The 18,743-nt window shown below is 39.8% G+C and overlaps 1 protein-coding gene across 2 annotated transcripts in view; it reads left to right on the forward strand.

Moving 5' to 3' along the window:
* Window positions 1-270: 270 nt before the first annotated feature.
* The window catches only part of PHACTR4 (phosphatase and actin regulator 4), a 104,853-nt gene continuing 86,380 nt past the window's right edge, over window positions 271-18,743 (forward strand). The window contains exon 1 of one of the 2 annotated variants that reach the window (XM_057702363.1): window positions 271-406. The gene's annotated coding sequence lies outside the window, so the exon portion shown is untranslated. Of the gene's footprint in view, window positions 407-10,004; window positions 10,123-18,743 lie in introns of those variants that run through there. The other variant, XM_057702373.1, reaches the window with a different exon arrangement.

The following is an 18,743-nucleotide window of genomic DNA, read 5'->3' on the forward strand; positions in this document are numbered from 1 at the left end:
TGACAGCACACCTGCATCAGCTCCCTCCTTAGGCACTCTCGGGAGACCAACATTGAACTCTCTCCAAAGACCTTTGCCCTCCTCCGTACCAGGAAAGCTACCCAAGCTCTTTTACACACAGCGGACGGCGCATGCCCAGAGAGGCCGTGCTGGACGGACCGCCCAGAGCTAAGGGCGAGAGGTTTCCGCCATTTTGTCCGGCCCGCGACGCAGCCGGCCCCTCCTGGAGACTACAAGTCCCGTGAGCCCCCGCGGCGGCACTTCCTACACCCTCGCTGTCCCGCCGGCTCCCTTTCCCCCCTCCCGGGGGCCGAAGCCTCTGGCTGCAGCCTGGCGGCCGGCAGGCCAGGTAGGATTTCCGGGGGGAACTACTGCGGAGGCTGAGGAGGCGGCCGCGGCGCCCCGGGTGAGTTCGGCTAGCAAGAGAAAGTGAGCGGAAAGTGCGCGGGGTCGGGCTGCGGGTGCCTGGTAGGCTCGGGCCGCGCTTTCGGCTCCGCGAGGGGGTCGCGGTGCGGGCCTGGGTAGCGGCCGGGCCGTGGTCGCTTCGAGCCAGGGCGGGGCGGGCGGTGACCGCCGCCTCCTCCTCCGCCCTCCCGCTACCGTCCGCCGTGGCTTCTCCGCCTGCGGCGCGCCTCGCGCAGGCTCGCCCTCTCCGCCCACCGCGAGTTGGCCGGGCCCTTTTGTCTCGGCTGCTTTGCGCCCCTTTGTGCCCCGGCGTGGAGTCGCCTCCTCGGGGGAGCCCGCCGGGCCAGTTCCTGACAGGGGCCGGTCCCTGGGGATCCGGTTGCGGTAACCAGCTCGGGTCAAAGTCCGTTTTTCAAAGCTGTCCTCCCTCATACCTCTGCATCCCAGCTGGGCAGATCGGAGGCTTGGGGGCTTAAGGCGAGGGGGACGAAGTTTCTGTTGAAAACCTCGAGGTTATTGTCCAGCTATTAAACGTCAGGCCCGATGGCTTCAGGGCACTAATCTCCTCCAGGCATTTTTCTCGGTGGGGGGGATGGGCCTATGGGAAAGAAGTGAGCCCCCCTCCCCAGGAAACCGGGAAGGGATCGAATTTGCTTCGAAGTCTGGATGGGTCGCAGCTGTGATCGAAGAGTCACAGAACCGGTGCGGATGGTCGGAATGGTAATTCACACACCTCTAGAATCTCGGAGGAGAGAAAGTGATTTATAGGGCAGCGAGCAGCCTCTTCATCCATTGCAAGCAGAAAAAGACTACTTCATCCAGCCGCCCAGTTCCACGCCCCCTAGTCCCCTTAAATCCATTTTTTTACTTCTGCTTAAAACAAAAAGTTGAAAGCAAACGTCCCTTAGTAGAAGGATCTGCTTTAAAGAGAAACCAGAAACCTAGTGGCTTCCAGAAAGCTACAGAAGTAATAGAGATGAAGCCAGTTTGAGGGAGGAGAGGTAGTAGAGGCTTACTGCAACTGGAGAATTGTGTGGGTTTGATCACATTTTGTTAGTGGTAACTTTGTGTATGTCCCATTGGAAGACTGCATTACTGGGTTCAGCTTAAGGTAAAAACTTTTAAAATAAAAGCCATTGCAGATACTCCTTTTGAAAAATTGATTAGTCTTTCAAGTGTCTGAAATGAGGACAACCAAGACCCCTTTACATGAGTCAGGGAAGGTTACTGAAGTTACATAGATTACATTTCCACCCTAGTCAAGAAGGCAGATGAAGCCCTTTGTACTTTATTGTTTTGTTGATATCTCATAATGGAAGTGATTTACTCTGAGAATCCCTGATTGTATTAATAATATTGTGTAGGGATGACAGCACTATCAGTGCTTTTTTTTTTTTTTTTTTTTTTGGTCTCCTGGTGCAACTTGCGAGATCTTAGTTCCCCCAGGGGAGCTGCATTGAATCCGTGTCCCCTGCAGTAGAAGTGCAGAGTCCTAACCACGGTACCACCAGAGAATTCCCACAGTGCTATTTTTTTGAAAAGTTTGTAAGGTTTATATAATTGAATTCTCAGGGTGCAGTTCTGTGAGGTGGCCCTTCTCTCATTTTACGGCTGTAAAATGTTAAATTTACAGCCTCTGAAATGTTAAGTGACTTGCGGAGGTCACACAGGTAACCTGGATAGGAAATAGTGGAGTAAACCGTATTCCAGATCCAGTGCTCTGTCCATTACCTCACACTATTGCAGTTATTTATCATAACACTACCAACAGCTTGTGAAATTTAAATATTGGAGAAAAATAATGGAAATATTTTCTATCAGAGCACCTGATTTATAAGGAACTGGAGTTTCTAGAACCACAAACAATGTCATACTGAAACATAAAACATACTGAGCATTGGTTCCATCACCTTGTCCTATGGTATGCAGTGATTACCTGTGCCTAGGCAGAATGGCAATTTTATGGAGCCCTGGAGGTGGGGAAGGGTGGTGAGTTATTGGGCTGTGGTTTTGACTAATGGTTATTGAAAGTTTTATTTACGAAAAGGTTTTGACTAATCTTTGCTTAAAGGTGTATTAAGAAATATGTTGGAGAGCACATATACAGCAGCTTTGGCTACTGAAAATAACAGTGAAGGAGGAACTGACATTCAGAATATTTTTCTGGCCAAAGGGTCAAGACTCAAGAATATTCTTTCTTAGTTTTTGCTTTTAATAAAAACTTTTGATCGGTTTCAAACTTGCAGCTTAAGCCTTGGGTTTATGTCAGTACATGCCATGAATGTGACATCAGAAATAGAAACCTACTTCACCTCCCTTACTTAAATTCTTCTTAGATAAAATGCATTACATGCCACTACAATTAGTCTAGCCTTTCTAACTAGTAGAAGCCTGTTTTACATCTCTCTTTTATTATGCCATCATAATGGGAAGGAGCTTCTTTCCCTTGTGTTTTTTGCTGTTGGTCTACTCTATTTTCAGATCAATTCAGTCAACAAATATTTATTGAAAGCCTGTTGTGTTTTAAGCACTTTTGTAGACCCTGAGGACAAAGCAGTGAGAACAAAAAAGTCTTTTTCTTCTGGGGCTTACAAACTGATTAGGGGTGGGTGGAAGGTTTGAAAGGGAGGAGTAAGATTGTAAATAAGTACTAAATAAATCCCCTCTGATTTAGCGTGCAATTTTGAGCAGTGAGCTCTTTGAACTTTAGTTTTCTCATCTTTAACATGGGTGTAATGATTCCTGCTCTACCTAGCTTATGGAATTGTTTCCAGAATCGAGTAGGATAAAACTTTGGTTGCATTGTACCCTTCACATTCCTGTGGTAAGTTATTGTTACTACCATTAGAAAAGGAAAAGGAACATTGGGGAAAGGTTGTTTGTAAAGAAAATGAGAATAGTTGGATTTTCTGTTCTGAGAGAGTCTGATGTCCCACTGTTAAACCTTCTGTGACTGTTAGTCACGTCTTCACATGGGCTATCATAACCCTTCATGTAGACCTTCTTAAATAGCACTTATCAAAGAAGACCGTTATTATTCTGTATTGTCACAGTTAACTGCCTTAATGTCAGGGACCATGCCCTAGTCTACATCCTTACCACTTAGCACACAATTCCAGGTATTTCATTGGAACTTTATAAATGTTTGGTAATGAGTGAATGAGTAACAAAAGTGGGCAGGAGCAGTTGAGTGCCAAAATGGTTCTTCTATTCAGCAGATTTTTTTGTTTTGCCCATCGTGTGCTAGGACCTGGGTTATGTTCTGGCAGTACAAAGACGTGAAGGTGTATAGCTCCTGCCTTAAAGCTTACAACATTACAACACCTAATAGTCTGGTGAGTGTTACGTAGGGGTGTGTTATACTATAGGTAAGGGACTGAATGATTCTGTTTTGGTAGACAGTGAAGGAAGGCATTACAGAGGAAGTGATTTTGGAGCTTGTTCTTGAGGGATTAGTAAGAACAGTTATTAGTACATTTATTCCAGCTAGAAAGGAGCAGAGGAATGGAGATGCTAAAGTATAAGGTGTGTGTCTGGTATGGCTAGAGGGTGTTGCAGTTGGTTTTTACATTTTTTTGATTCAGATACCCCCTTTAGAAAATGTGAGAATAGCAATAGATTTTCACCCCAGAAAAACTGCACGTAAGGAAACATATGCTGGGACTTACCGGGTGGTCCAGTGGTGAAGACTCTGTGCTCCCAATGCAGGAGGCCCAGGTTCCATCCCTGGTCAGAGAACTAGATCCTGTGTGCCGCAACTAAAGATCCTGCATGCCACAACTAAAAAGATCCTGCATGCTGTAACTAAGACCTGGTGCAGCCAAATAAATAAATATTTAAAAAAAAAAAAAAGGAAACATATGCATATCATCCTAGAAAGTTATGGATTACTTAGGGAGTCTGGACCAGTGGGGCTGAGAAGTTGAAAAGTGCAGTGGCTAGTGAAAGCAAAGATTGATGGCTGGGTGCTGAGAAGGATTCAGAATGCTTGTTAAAGGCTCCAGGCTGTTGGGAATTCCTTGGCAGTCCGGTGATTAGGACTCCAGTGCTTTCGCTGCTGCAGCCTGGGTTCAATCCATGGTTGGGGAACTAAGATCCCTACAAGCTGGGCAGCAGTATGCCCCCCACCCCCACCCCCACCACTGCCCCGCTCAAAAAAAAAAAGAGAGAGAGAGAGACTTCAGGCTTTATGATTGAGGAATTGCTAAACCATCAAAAGTTTTTGTAGCAGGAAATTGACATAATCTGATCTGTTTTGACAGGTAATTGCTTGCTCTCTTCAGGGTGGGTTAGAGGGTTTAGGAGCATATTTAGAGTAAGTGCTAAATAGGAGGCAGGATTGAGGGCCTTTTTTTGGTTTTGTTTTGATTTTAAAGGATGGGAGAGTTTTGACATGTTTGAAAGTAAGGGAAAAGAAGCCAGCAGAGAGACAGGTATTGAAGATCTGCACAAAAGAAAAGGTAGATAATAGAGAAACCTTGGGAGGAAATAAAATCAAAGCTCATAGAGAGGTGAGCCTTGAAAAGAAAACAAAGGATGGGAGAAGATATATTTGGAAGTGATGGAGGTGGAAGTTGAAATTGGAGTGAATTACCCACAGCCTATTTTGTACCCAGACAGTGATCTAGGTACTTTTGAACGTGCTATTTCATTTAATTTTACAAAAAATTCTGTAGGCATTTCCATTTGACAGTTGAAGGAGGTGTGGCTCAGAGAGATTAAATTTCCCAAAGGCACCTTTAAGTAATTGAAGAGATCTGGAACCCAGATAGATATATTTTGACTTCAAAGCTGAGAATAATAATTTCTGCCTTATAAGGTCTGTTAATGCCTGATGACTTCTTTTTAAAAATCTTCCTTTTGGAATGAATGAGTTAAGTTATCTGCAGAATGATCAAAGGATAAAGTGGGCTAGAGGACTTAAGAGACTGTCAAAAGTTTGGAATAGCAGTCATGGAAAAGGTAAGGGAGCCCACCAGAGGTGAGCAAAAGGGCTGCTGAACCTCATTTAGGGCCCCACTGAAAACAGACATATTATCCAGTTGGCCATCCATTCTGTGTCTTCCTTTCTCAGACATTTCTTGAGTGCAGTACTGTTGATGTGGGCCTTAGAAGAAGACACACTATGTTGTAATGGGAAGCTTGGAGCAAGTCACAAATCTTGTGCTTCAATTTTCTCATCTCTAAAAGGGTCTGGTTTAGTTGATTTCTCAAATTCTAGGATTTTTATGGTACTTTGGAGGAGTTTTAGGAAAGGAAGTATGTTTAGTGACTGATTTTTAGGGAAGAGGTGATGGAAACCATACAGCTTTCAGATTCGAGTTTGGTTTTCAGTTTAACTTCTCTATTATGTTTCAAGCCCCAGGTGTTCGTTTTAACAATCTGAAAGTTCTGACATATTTACCTAATATAATGTATTTACTACCTTTGGAGTCTGAAAACCTGGGTTTTAGTTCCAGCTCCATCACGTCCTCGCATGAATATCCAAGTCAGCTGACCTCCTTGAACTTTTTTCCTTATTTATAAAATAGAGTTAGTAACCATTTTATCAAAAGTGTCAGATGGGAGACTTTCCTGGTGGTCCAGTAGTTAAGACTCTGAGCTCCCAACACAGGGCGCCTGGGTTGGATCCCCGGTCAGGGAACTAGATTCCGCGTGCCACAACTAGAAGATCCTGCATGCCGCAAGTAAAATCCTGCACATGGCAATGAAGATCCCATGTACCGCAACAAGACCCGAAGCAGCCAAATAAATAAAAATTTTTTTTAAAAAGTGTCAGATGGGATAATGTATTCAGAGGTCTTTGTAAACTGTATAGTGTTTAGTAAATATGAGAAAAGGTATGATTATACTTGGCAAAGAAAAAGGGATTAGTACTGTGATCAGTGCTGTACACGGGAGCAAGCACTGGTTTAAAGTGTATCCTTCAGTTCCAGGGTACTGAGTGGTAAGGGAAACCTCTCAGCGTGTGTACTGTCAGTGCATTGAATTTAGAAATTTAGTTATTTAGTTATTTATTTTCTTAGAAATTTATTTTTTTAAGACATTTATTTGTAGTATATGATGTTGCTGGATGTTTTTTCAGGTATACATTTAAATCTTTTATTTTAAAGAACTTTTATTGAGATACAATTGACATACAATAAACTGCATATATTTAAAGTGTACAATTTGATACTTTTTTCTTCTTAGTAATATACATTTAAATTTTGAATCAAATCTGTGACTTAAAAAAAAAACCTTCATTGTAAAATATTCTCGGCATTTATTCTCTCAAATGTGAACTTGTTAGCCAGATTTCTAGGAGTATTTTTAAAGTAGCTGTTGACTATATTTTATTTAAGGGTAGATAACAATTTTATGATTATCTTACAGAAGTTAAGTACATTGCTTGGTTTGTTTCGTTTGTGGATGGCTGATTCTGATGGAACTCAACGTAATTAATCTCTTACAGAGAACTGTCTTAGCCCACCTTGACCCTGCAAGTCCCATCTAGCAAATAACTAATGCACTTGATTCTGTCTACCCAGCTACTTACTCTCTTCTTTGCACTTAGGTTCGAAATACAGTGTCAGAAAATTGGCATAAAAAGTTAATGATTCATCCTTACCTTGAGTGATCCCTAAGTACTTTGTCCATGTCTCTGCAGGGCTCTTTTCCCTCTGTAGCTTATTTACCTCTGTTTTCCCCACTAAACAGAGCCTGTTGATGAAAATAAACTGAACTAAGGGGAGTTCCCCGGCGGTCCAGTGGTTAGGACTTGGCACTTTCATTGCCATGGGCCCAGGTTCAGTCTCTGGTCAGGGAACTAAGATCCTACAAGCCCAGCAGCATGGTCAAAAAGGAAAAAAAAAATTAAAGAACAACTGAACTAAGCATTCCTATGTTGTTGGCTGCAGTTTATTTAGCCATTATGAATGATGCTGCTACATAGGTCTTTGTACATGTAACTTTTTTCTTTTAAAGTGAAATTACTGCTATATTCAGTATCCTATAATAAACCATAATGGAAAAGAATATGAAAAAGAATGTATATACATGTATAGCCGAGTCACTTTTCTGTACAGCAGTAATTAACATGACGTTATAATTCAACTATACTTCAATAAAAAATAAAGGGACTTCCCTGGTGGCACAGTGGATAAGACTCCATGCTTCCAATGCAGGGGGCCCGGGTTTGATCCCTGGTCAGGGAACTAGATCTCACATGCATGCAGCAACTAAGAGTTTGCATGTCATAACTAAGATCTGGCACAACCAAAATAAATAAAATTTTTTTAAAAAATTAATTAATTAAAAAATAAAAAAATAAAATGAAATTACTGGATCAGCAGGTATGAACATTTATATAGTGCTTGATTTTTTTTAATATTTTATTTTTTATTTTTTTGGCTGTGTTGGGTCTTTGTTGCTGTGCATGGGCTTTCTCTGTAGTTGTGGCAAGCAGGGGCTACTCTTCTTTGTTGTTCTTTTGTTTTTTTTATCTGATTAGGTCTTTACGATTTTAGATACCTTTGTAAGCCTTTTATTATAGCTACTTTATTTTTCAAGTGCTGTGTGTTTTGGTTTTTTTTTGGCCACACCACGCTGCATGTGGGATCTTAGTTCACCAACCAAGGATTGAACCCACGTCCCCTGTAGTGCAACTGCGGTCTTAACCACTGGACCACCAGGGAAGTCCCTATTTTCAAGTTTATTGAGAGATTTTTTAAAAATTTATTTATTTATTTTATTTATTTATTGACTGCATTGGGTCTTCGTTGCTGCACACAGGCTTTCTCTAGTTGCTGAGAGCCGGGGCTACTCTTCGTTTTGATGCGTGGGCTCCTCATTGTAGTGGCTTCTCTTGTTGTGGAGCACGGGCACTAGGCACGTGGGCTTCAATAGTTGCGGTACATATGGGCTCAGTAGTTGTGGCTCACAGGCTCTAGAGCACAGGCTCAATAGTTGTGGTGCATGGGCTTAGTTGCTCCGTGGCATGTGGAATCTTCCCAGGGCAGGGCTTGAACCCGTGTCCCCTGCATTGGCAGGTGGATTCTTTACCACTGCGCCACCTAGGAAGTCCTATTGAAAGATTTTGACCCACTCTGTGACATTCATTTTTATTTTTGTTTTGTACAGAAACCTAAATATTTCATGCCATAGCTATTCACTGATTCCTTTGTAATTTCTTGTATTTCTTCCATCATTAGAAAATTGTTTCTCCATAGGTGGAGCAGATACTGGGTTGGCCAAAAAGTTCGTTCAGGTTTTTCATTACATCTTACGGAAAAAACCAAAACGAACTTTTTGGCCAACCTAATATTAATTTCTCAATTTCTGTTTCTCTCATTAGTATTTTTTTAATTAAGTTTGAGGTGTGGGAAAAATTATTCTTAATTTTTTTCATAATGCTATCTAGTTACTTCTAGTAGCATTGTTTTGTGAGGACATTTTAACTTTGGAGGACACTAAATTGAAGTGTTCTTTTTTCTTTTAATAAAAATTTATTTCTTTTGGCTCTGTTGGGTCTTCATTGCTGTGCAAGGGCTTCCTCTAGTTGTGGTGAGCGGGGACTACTCATGGTTGTGGTGCTCTGGCTTCTCAGTGTGGTGGCTTCTTTTGTTGTGGAGCATAGGTTCTAGGCACGTGGGCTTCAGTAGTTGTGGCACAAGGGCTCAGTAGTTGTGGCTTGTGGGCTGTAGAGCATGGGCTCAGTAGTTGTGGTGCACGGGCTTAGTTGCTCCTTTGCATGTGGAATCTTCCTGGACCAGGGCTCAAACCCATGTCCCCTGCATTGGCAGGTGGATTCTTAACCACTGTGCCACTAGGGAAGTCCCTGAAGTGTTCTTATTAAACTTGAACTAGTAATATCCACCTAGGTCATTAGAAATTAAAAATCTTCACTTTATAAGGGATCAAAAAAATTATGAAATATCTTTCTCACATTAGTGTTGGTGATGTATTTTGTATACCTTGGAATGGGTTTCATAGAAAAATGGTAGTTCTTTGGGTGGGTTGATTGTCTGTTAATCAAGGTTGAAAGTAGAGCCCTGAAATGCTTTCCCCCTTCCTCCTATGGGTGACAGGTAGAAAGGGGGAGAGTTCTAAGGAGAGTAGCCTTATCTGTCTTCCCCTCCCTCATAAAGAAATAAAGTGATATCATATGGTATTTGTCTTTCTCTTTCTGACCTACTTTGCTTAGTGTGAAAATCTCTAGGTCCATCCATGGTGTTGCAAATGGCATTATTTCTTTCTAATGGCTGAGTAATATTCTGTTGTATATATATACCCCATCTTCTTTATTCATCTGTCGATGGACATTTAGGTTGTTTTCATGTCTTGGCTACTGTAAATAGTGCTGCTGTGAACATAGGAGGTGCATGTATCCTATGAAACTTTTTAAGAATTCATTTGTCAGTCTTTCTATTGATCATTTTTACTTGATTTCTAGCACTATATGGATATATTTAACCAAACTTCATCTATTAAAAGGAAACTTTTCTTGCCTAAAACCCAACTTTAGTCTCAAGTATTCGAGGAGAAGAAATAAGATGATTAATTCTAATCTGCAAATCTTAAAATTTTTTTTTTTTTTTTTTTTTTGTCGTGCTGTGCAGCATCTTAGTTCCCTGACCAGGGGTCAAGTGTGGTGTCCTAACCGCTGGACCGCCAGAGAAGTCCCTAAAAATAATTTTTAATTGTAAAGGAAATATACAGTAAAAATTTGGATCGAATGTAAGTACATAAAATAAAAAGCAAAAGTCCTTATTACCCTGCTGTCTGTCTCTTATTCCCACTGCTGTCCTCTCCAAACTTCCACTGAGAGTTGATTAACCCTTTTGGTGAGTAGCCTTATAATCCTACCTTTCATTATGCAACTTGTTTCTTTTTTTCATTCAACAATATGTTAAGTATATCCTTTTATGTTAGAACATAGTAGATTTTTGAATGTCTTTGTGGTATTCAATGTATGAAGGTTTCAATCTTTAGCCATTTTCCTGTTGACAGACATTTCATGTATCTCCAGTTTTTGCCATTATGAATAATACTGCCACAGTATCTTTTTGAGTCTAGTATACCTGTACTTTAGAAGTGGGATTGCTGGGTCAAAGGTTTACAAATTTGATTGGTACTGCCGAAATGTCCTCCAAAAACATACACCAAATTAACCTGTTAATTTATGCATTAGCATTATTTATTTGTTTCTTGAATACCACCAATACTGGATATTTTATTTTTATTTTTTCCAGCTTTATTGAAATATGATTGACAAAAAGTGTATGTGTTTAGGGTGTACAGTGTGTTATTTTGATGTACATGTACTTTGTGAAATGATTACCACATGAAGCTAATTAACACATCCATCACCTCACACAGTTACCCTGTGCATTTGTGTGTGTGTTGAGAATGTTTGAGACCTACTCTCAACAAATTTCAAGTATACAATACATTGTTATTAACTATAGTCATCGCACTGTACTTTAGGTCTCCAGAACTTACTCATCTTATACCCTTTGATCAATATTTTTCCTTTCCTCCTTCCTCCCCCTGCAGCTGAATAGTTTAAATCTTAAAATTTTTAGCAATTCTGATAGGCAAGAAAAATCAAAGTAAAACTCCCTTTTCATTGGCATTTTCCTTATTAGTAATCAGGTTGGACATATTTTCATCTTTATTAACCATTTGTATTTCTTCAGTGTATTCCCTCTCCTCATTCCCGTTTATCTGTTCATGTGTCTTAATCACATAACTATTTCAAAAGCCAAGTTGATGAGAAATATGAATTTCATTTCTTTACATTTTTAGTTTTGGGATAAAATTATTTTTGGAGATTTTATTAATAGTATTTTCATCATAGTTAATGTTTACCACCAAAATTGTTTTTAAAAAAGATTTGATATGTCACTGAATGCTGTAGCTTTTAAAAATATGTTTTGTTCTGGGGATTTTCTCAAAATATGGTATGTATAATGCCAGGAAGAAAGAGTGCTACATTTTTCTGAGTGTGGATTTTGTCATGGCTAGTGATGAATTGCCCTTGGTGAGATATGTCCTTTATAACTCACTAAAGATATTTCCTCAGATTACTTTTGCTTATCAGTAAGCCACACCTCTATTTCAAAGCTGATTCATGCTGCTTGGTGGTAACAGCACTGTTTAACTAGGAGGAGAAGGTTACAGTTTTTCTTTTTCTTTTTCCCCCAAGGATTTATTTTATTTATTTATTTACTTACTTACTTACTTATTTTATTTTTGGCTGGTGGCGCAGTGGTTAAGAATCCGCCTGCCAATGCAGCGGACAGGGGTTTGATCCTGGTCCTGGAAGATAGCACATGCTGCGGAGCAACTGAGCCCATGCGCCACAACTGCTGAGCCCACATGCTGCAGTTACTGAAGCCCTTGAGCCTAGAGCCTGTGCTCCTCGACAAGAGAAGCCACTGCAATGAGAAGCCCATGCACTGCAACAAAAGAGTAGCCCACACTTGTCACAACTAGAGAAGAACAAAAAAAAGGGAAAGGGGGAACCCTTTTCTTTGTTACCTATATGTCCATTATTACATGTATATTCTATTAATACCTATTTGTTAACATGACCATCTCTTTTTCTCTACTGATACTGCTTTTTAAGGTTAAAGACCATAATCTTACTCACCTTTGTATGCTCTTTGGCATGGTACTTGGCACCTATCAATAATTGGCTCTTAATAGCCACTTGCTTCCCTGAATAGTTAAGTACCTACTGTATGCAGGCGCAGCTCATCTTTTACTGTTTTATTTTTTAGCAAATATTACTTCATGATATTCTCACAACTCTTTGAGGGCAGGTGTTATTAATCTCGCTTAAAGGCGAAAGGACAAGGAGATTAAATTCTGCAGTATTATCTTTTGTGGCCAAAATGACTAATCAATTTTGTGTGAGTGATTGATATTTGAAACTGCTTTATGCTGATTTGTTAAATGGGAAGTAATCTGAATTCTCTTAACCATATACCCAGTAAATGTTTGTTCTTTAGTTTTTGCCTGAGTAATTATATTCACTTGTTGCACTTTCTCCGGATAAAGGTTATTTTGCAGAGCACGGGTCTAGCATTATGGAAGTGGCATAGAAAGGAATACAAAAGGCAAAAAGATAATCTTTTCGTTCTTGATGTTTCACATATTGGTAGACTCATTTATATCTGTTTACAACTTGTGGCTATCTTGGACACTCAGAGTGAAACAAAGAATGAAGGCTGTTACTAGTGTGATTGAGATAAAGAACCATTTTTTCTTTTAATAGCACAAGTTATTAGTCTGTAGTGCATGCTTATGTGTTTCTCTCACTGGATTGACCTAGCCATGTTTTTTTTTTTTTAAGCTCTTTTTTGGACTATAATTGCTTTACACTCTTGTACCAGCTTTTGAGGTACACCAGAGTGAATCAGCTGTCTTTATACATATATCCCCATATCCCCTCCCTCCCGCAACTCCCTCCCGCTCTCCCTGTCCTGGCCCTCTAAGGCATCACCCATCGAGTTGATCTCCCTTTCTTATACAGCAATTTCCCACTAGCTATCTGTTTTACAGTTGGTAGTGTATATATGTCTATGCTACCCTCTCACTTCATCCCAGGTTCCCCTTCGCCCCCCGCCCCCCAACCCCGTGTCCTCCAGCCCATTCTCTGCATCTTCATCCTTATTCTTTTTTTTTTTAATAAATTTTTTATTTATTTATTTATTGGCTGTGTTGGGTCTTCGTTGCTGCACACAGGCTTTCTCTAGTTGCTGCAAGCAGGGGCTACTCTTCATTGTGGCGTGCAGGCTCCTCATTGTAGTGGCTTCTCTTGTTGTGGAGCATGGGCCCTAAGCACATAGGCTTCAGTAGTTGCGGCATATGAGCTCAGTAGTTGTGGCTCACAGACTCTAGAGCACAGGCTCAATAGTTGTGGCACACGGGCTTAGTTGCCTGTGGCATGTGGAATCTTCCCAGAGCAGGGCTCAAACCCATGTCCCCTTCATTGGCAGGCGGATTCTTAACCGCTGCGCCACCAGGAAGGTCCCTTAAATAATTCTAATTATCTTACAGTTTTAGATAGAGGGAACCTGTATTGATCAGAGCTTTTAACATATGAATCTCTTGCACAAGGGAATTCCTCAGCTCTTTGGTTTAGCAGAGTGCGAACCTCTTCCACAGGGGTCCCCAACCTTTTTGACACCAGGGACGGGTTTCATGGAAGACAACTTTTCAACAGATGGGGTGATTGACCTTGGATAAACTACTTAACCTTCCACATAACTTAAGTTCATCTTAAAACGGGGATGGTAATATCTACCTTATGATTATGTTGAAGGTCATATAGCAGGCAAATAGCCTGTTCAAGGTCTGAGAGGTACCAGTTCAAGTACCTTTTACTTTTTTTTTTTTTTAGCTAACAGATTTTCTTTACTTGTTTTTGTCAGTTTGACTTTTAATGCTTTTCCCTGGTTTCCTATAGTTAGATAAACTATAGTACTTCTCTTTATCTCCTTTTTTTTAAAAGAACTTTTATTGAGATATAATTGACATACAATAAACTGCATATATTTAAAGTGTACAATTTGATATTTTTTTCTTAATAATGTATATATGGCAATACCAATCTCCCAATTATTTCCTTTTTTTTTCTTTTTTTCTTTTTTGAAGGGCATAGATTGTCAGGAAGAGGGGTTTTTTATTTTACTTTATTTTAAAAAATATTTATTTGTTTTAGCTGCCTGGATCATAGTTGTGGCACTCTGGATCTTTAGTTGCAGCATGCAGACTTCTTAGTTGCAACACGCTTGCGGGATCTAGTTCCCCGACCAGGGATTGAACCCGGGCCCCCTGCATTGGAAGTCTTATTCACTGGACCACCTGGGAAGTTCTGGAAAAAAGGTTTATAATGGACACTGAGAATACATAATTTCTTCTAGCAGGACATATACATTCTGAGAGATTGTTTGCTGTTCCCATCAAGCCGGGAGTGGAAGCAAGAAGATAGTGAAACAATATTTTACAAATGCTAAAAGAAAACACCTGTCAATTTAGAGTTGTACATCTAGTTAAACCATATTTCAAAAATAAGTCTAGGGACTTCCCTGATGGTCCAGTTAAGACTCCGTGCTCCCAATGCAAAGGGCCCAGGTTCGATCCCTGGTCAGGGAACTAGATCCCAGATGCCACAACTAAGATCCCACATGCCACAATGAAGATCCCACATGCAGCAACAAGATCCCACGTGCCACAGCTAAGACCCGGTACAGCTAAATAAATATATATATTTTTTAAAATAAGTCTAAAAGAAGGAAAATTTCAAACAAAGACAGTAAGAAAATATATTGCCACAGAACCTCACCAAAGGAACTTCTAGAAGATGTTCTTAAGGTAGAAATAAGAATGCTTCTTGGAAACAAGGTCAGAGATGCAAAGAGGAATGAGGAGCAAAGAATATAATGTTCATTGGGGAAAATCTTAAGAAGGATTGACTTTAAACGATAATGACATATTTGTGGATGTAAAAAATGGAAAATATTCAAACAAATGTAAGTAGGGAAGGGGTTTGAAGTAAAAGCATTCCAAGAGTTCTTGTTTAATTAAGGAGGAGAGTAAAGATATTAACTTCAGACTTCAGGTAAAGTATTCATGTTTACCTTTCAGGGTTGACAATAAAAAAGTAGAAATAGAATAAAAATAAATAGAAATTAGTGGAAAAATGAATGAGAAAAAAAAATCCAACAGAAGGCAAAAGAAAAAGAAAACTGGAAAATGGAAGAAATAAAAAATGAAAAATAACATTGTAGAAAGAGATACAAATATCTCTTATTCGCAATAAAATAAATTAGATCAGGTTTCCCCCAAACTCTCTATTTAAAAGACAAAGATGGATTTGTATGGAAACACAAAATACCCCGAATAGCCAAAGCAGTCTTGAGAAGGAAAAATGGAGTTGGTGGAATCAGGCTCCCTGACTTCAAACTATACTACAAGGCCATAGTGATCAAGACAGTATGGTACTGGCACAAAAATAGAAAGGAAGATCGATGAAATAGAGTAGAGAACTCAGAGGTAAGCCCAAACACATATGGGCACCTTATCTTTGACAAAGGAGGCACGAATATACAATGGAAAAAAGACAGCCTCTTCAATAAGTGGTGCTGGGAAAATTGGACAGCTACATGTAAAAGAATGAAATTAGAACACTTCCTAACACCATACACAAAAATAAACTCCAGATGGATTAAAGACCTACATGTAAGGCCAGACACTATAAAACTCCTAGAGGAAAACATAGGCAGAACACTCTATGACATCCATCAAAGCAAGATCGTTTTTGACCCACCTCCTAGAATCATAGAAATAAAATCAAGAATAAACAAATGGGACCTAATGAAACTTAAAAGCTTTTGCACAGCGAAAGAAACCATAAACAAGACAAGAAGGCAACCCTCAGAATGGGAAAAAATAGTTGCCAATGAAACAACGGACAAAGGATTAACCTCCAAAATATACAAGCAGCTCATGCAGCTTAATACCAAAAAAAGCAAAGAACCCAATCCACAAATGGGCAGAAGACCTAAATAGACATTTCTCCAAAGAAGACATACAGATGGCCAACAAACACATGAAAAGGTGTTCAACATCACTAATCATTAGAGAAATGCAAGTCAAAGCCACAATGAGGTATCACCTCACACCGATCAGAATGGCCATCATCAAAAAATATGGAAACAACAAATGTTGGAGAGGGTGTGGAGCAAAGGGAACTCTCCTGCACTATTGGTGGGAATGTAAGTTAGTACAGCCACTATGGAAAATGGTTTGGAGGTTCCTTAAAAAACTAAAAATAGGACTACCATATGATCCAGTAATCCCACTCCTGGGCATATACCCAAAGAAAACCATAATCCCAAAAGAAACATGTACCATAATGTTCATTGCAGCACTGTTTACAATAGCCAGAACATGGAAGCAACCTAAATGCCCATCAACAAATGAATGGATAAAGAAGATGTGGCATATATACAATGGAATATTACTTAGGTATAAAAAGGAATGAGATGGAGCTATATGTAATGAGGTGGATAGACCTAGAGTCTGTCATACAGAGTGAAGTAAGTCAGAAAGAGAAAGACAAATATTGTATGCTAACTCATATATACAGAATCTAAAAATGGTACTGATGAGCTCAGTGACAAGACAAGAACAAGGACGCAGACGCAGAGAATGGACTGGAGAACTCGAGTTTTGGGGGGGTGGGGGTGAAGGGGAAGCTGAGACAAAGCGAGAGAGTAGCATAGACATATATATACTACCAACTGTAAAATAGATAGCCAGTGGGAAGTTATTGTATAACAAAGGGATTTCAGCTCGATGGTGGATGATGCCTTGGAGGACTGGGACGGGGAGGTTAGGGGGGAGTCGAGGGAGGGAGGGAATACAGGGATATGTGTATAAATACAGATGATTGAACTTGGTGTACCTCAAAAAATAAATAAATAAAATGGAAAAAATAAAAAAATAAGACAAAGATGGTCCAATTAGAAAAGTAATAAAGAAGATCTAAATAAATGGGAGACACATCCGATATACATGGATTGAAAGAGTCGGTATTACAAAGAATGACAATTCTCCCCAGTTTGTATTTTATTTTTAAATATTTATTTATTTATTTATTTTTATTTTTTGGTTGCATTTGGGTCTTTGTTACTCTGGGCTTTCTCTAGTTGCGGCTAGTGGGGGCTACTTTTTGTTGCGGCGCACAGGTTTCTCATTGCGGTGGCTTCTCTTGTTGCGGGACACAGGCTCTAGGCATGTGGGCTTCAGTAGTTGTGGCTCGTGGGCTCTAGAGCTCAGGCTCAGCAGTTGTGGCGCATGGGCTTAGTTGCTTTGAGGCATGTGGGATCTTCCCAGCCCAGGGATCAAACCCTTGTCCCCTGCATTGGCAGGTGGATTCTTAACCATTGGGCTACCAGGGAAGTGCCTCCCCAGTTTGTATTTTATTTTATTTTATTTTATTTTATTTTATTTTATTTTATTTTATTATCTTTGTGTGTGTGTGTGTGTTTTTAAAGACTGTATTTCAGGCACATAGTAGGCACTTAATACATATTTGTAGAGTGACAGAACATTGTATACAGTATTGATAGTTATTTGGAAAAGGCAGTCACATGAAGAAAGTTCTACTTTTGTCCTTCTGATAGGGCTCTTCACTGGATGAAATTTGTTTTTACTTTGGGGAGGCAGAGTAAATAATGAACCATAACAGAATTATGGTTAATTGTACGCGTTTTAGAGTATCACATCTGAATGCAAATCCCAGATAAACCTTACCAACTTGTCACCAACTTGGAAATGTTCAGCATATGACAGCTGAATAGCTTTTCAGTTTTATGAATGATTCCCCATAAGTTCTCCCCCAAACTCCCATCCTTATGACAAGCATCATCTGAGTCATGCCTTTAGATATGTGCATTTGTTTATATGTCTCCCATCCATGTTAGCACAGGGGAGTCTTTTTTACTTGGCATTGCTTATTGGTCCTCATTCCTGGTGGTATGCACCATAGCACTAACCTTAGCTGCTGTAGATGGTATGCCTGGCAGACAGTTTTATGCCTTATGAGCTGACTTCTCTCTGTAAATAGACTGATCCTGTTGACAGTTGTCCATGAAAGGGGGTTTGAGTGGATTATCTCAAGGTCAATATCATCTTTTATCAAGAGCTAAAATAAATATCTAGCTCCTGATTGTTGGTTTATTTCTACTATAAACTTCACTATGCAAAACACTTTTCCTTTTTTTAAATATTCTCCAAAATACAAGACACCTTAAAAGAATCTTTCAGCCTGTGATAACTGGTTTCTTCAAATAGCCTTAGGCTTCTCTTCTTCTTCTCTGTATCTACTTAACCTAAGAAGTCAAAAAGAAGAAAGAAGGGAAATGGAATCTGAAATTTGAGTTAGTGATCTAGGCCTACAGCTTGCTGTTCATGAAACATGTATTTCATACTTATCCTTGGTAGGTTGTTAGCCTAGTGTTTTGAAAATCAGTAATCCGTGATTTCAGAGTCTAGATGAGCTGATCTTACAAAGACTAACATCTGGCAGAGAAGAATGGGGAAAATGCTTGAATGTACTTCCTTGATTTTAACCAAGAGAGTGAAAAACCTTGACGTCTGGTCTTTTTCCAACAATTCTGACCTTCTTTTGATCAGCTTATACTATACATTGAACACTTTGCAAAATAAGACCTCTTATAATTTTCATAAAGATCCTTAAAATCATTATTCCATTGAAGAACATTTGCAGGGCCAGTATTGGTCACACCTGGTGAATGTTGTTCATTATGACCACATTGAAA

Source organism: Hippopotamus amphibius, chromosome 1 (genome assembly GCF_030028045.1).
Source record: "Hippopotamus amphibius kiboko isolate mHipAmp2 chromosome 1, mHipAmp2.hap2, whole genome shotgun sequence".
In the NCBI taxonomy this organism is placed as follows: domain Eukaryota; kingdom Metazoa; phylum Chordata; class Mammalia; order Artiodactyla; family Hippopotamidae; genus Hippopotamus; species Hippopotamus amphibius.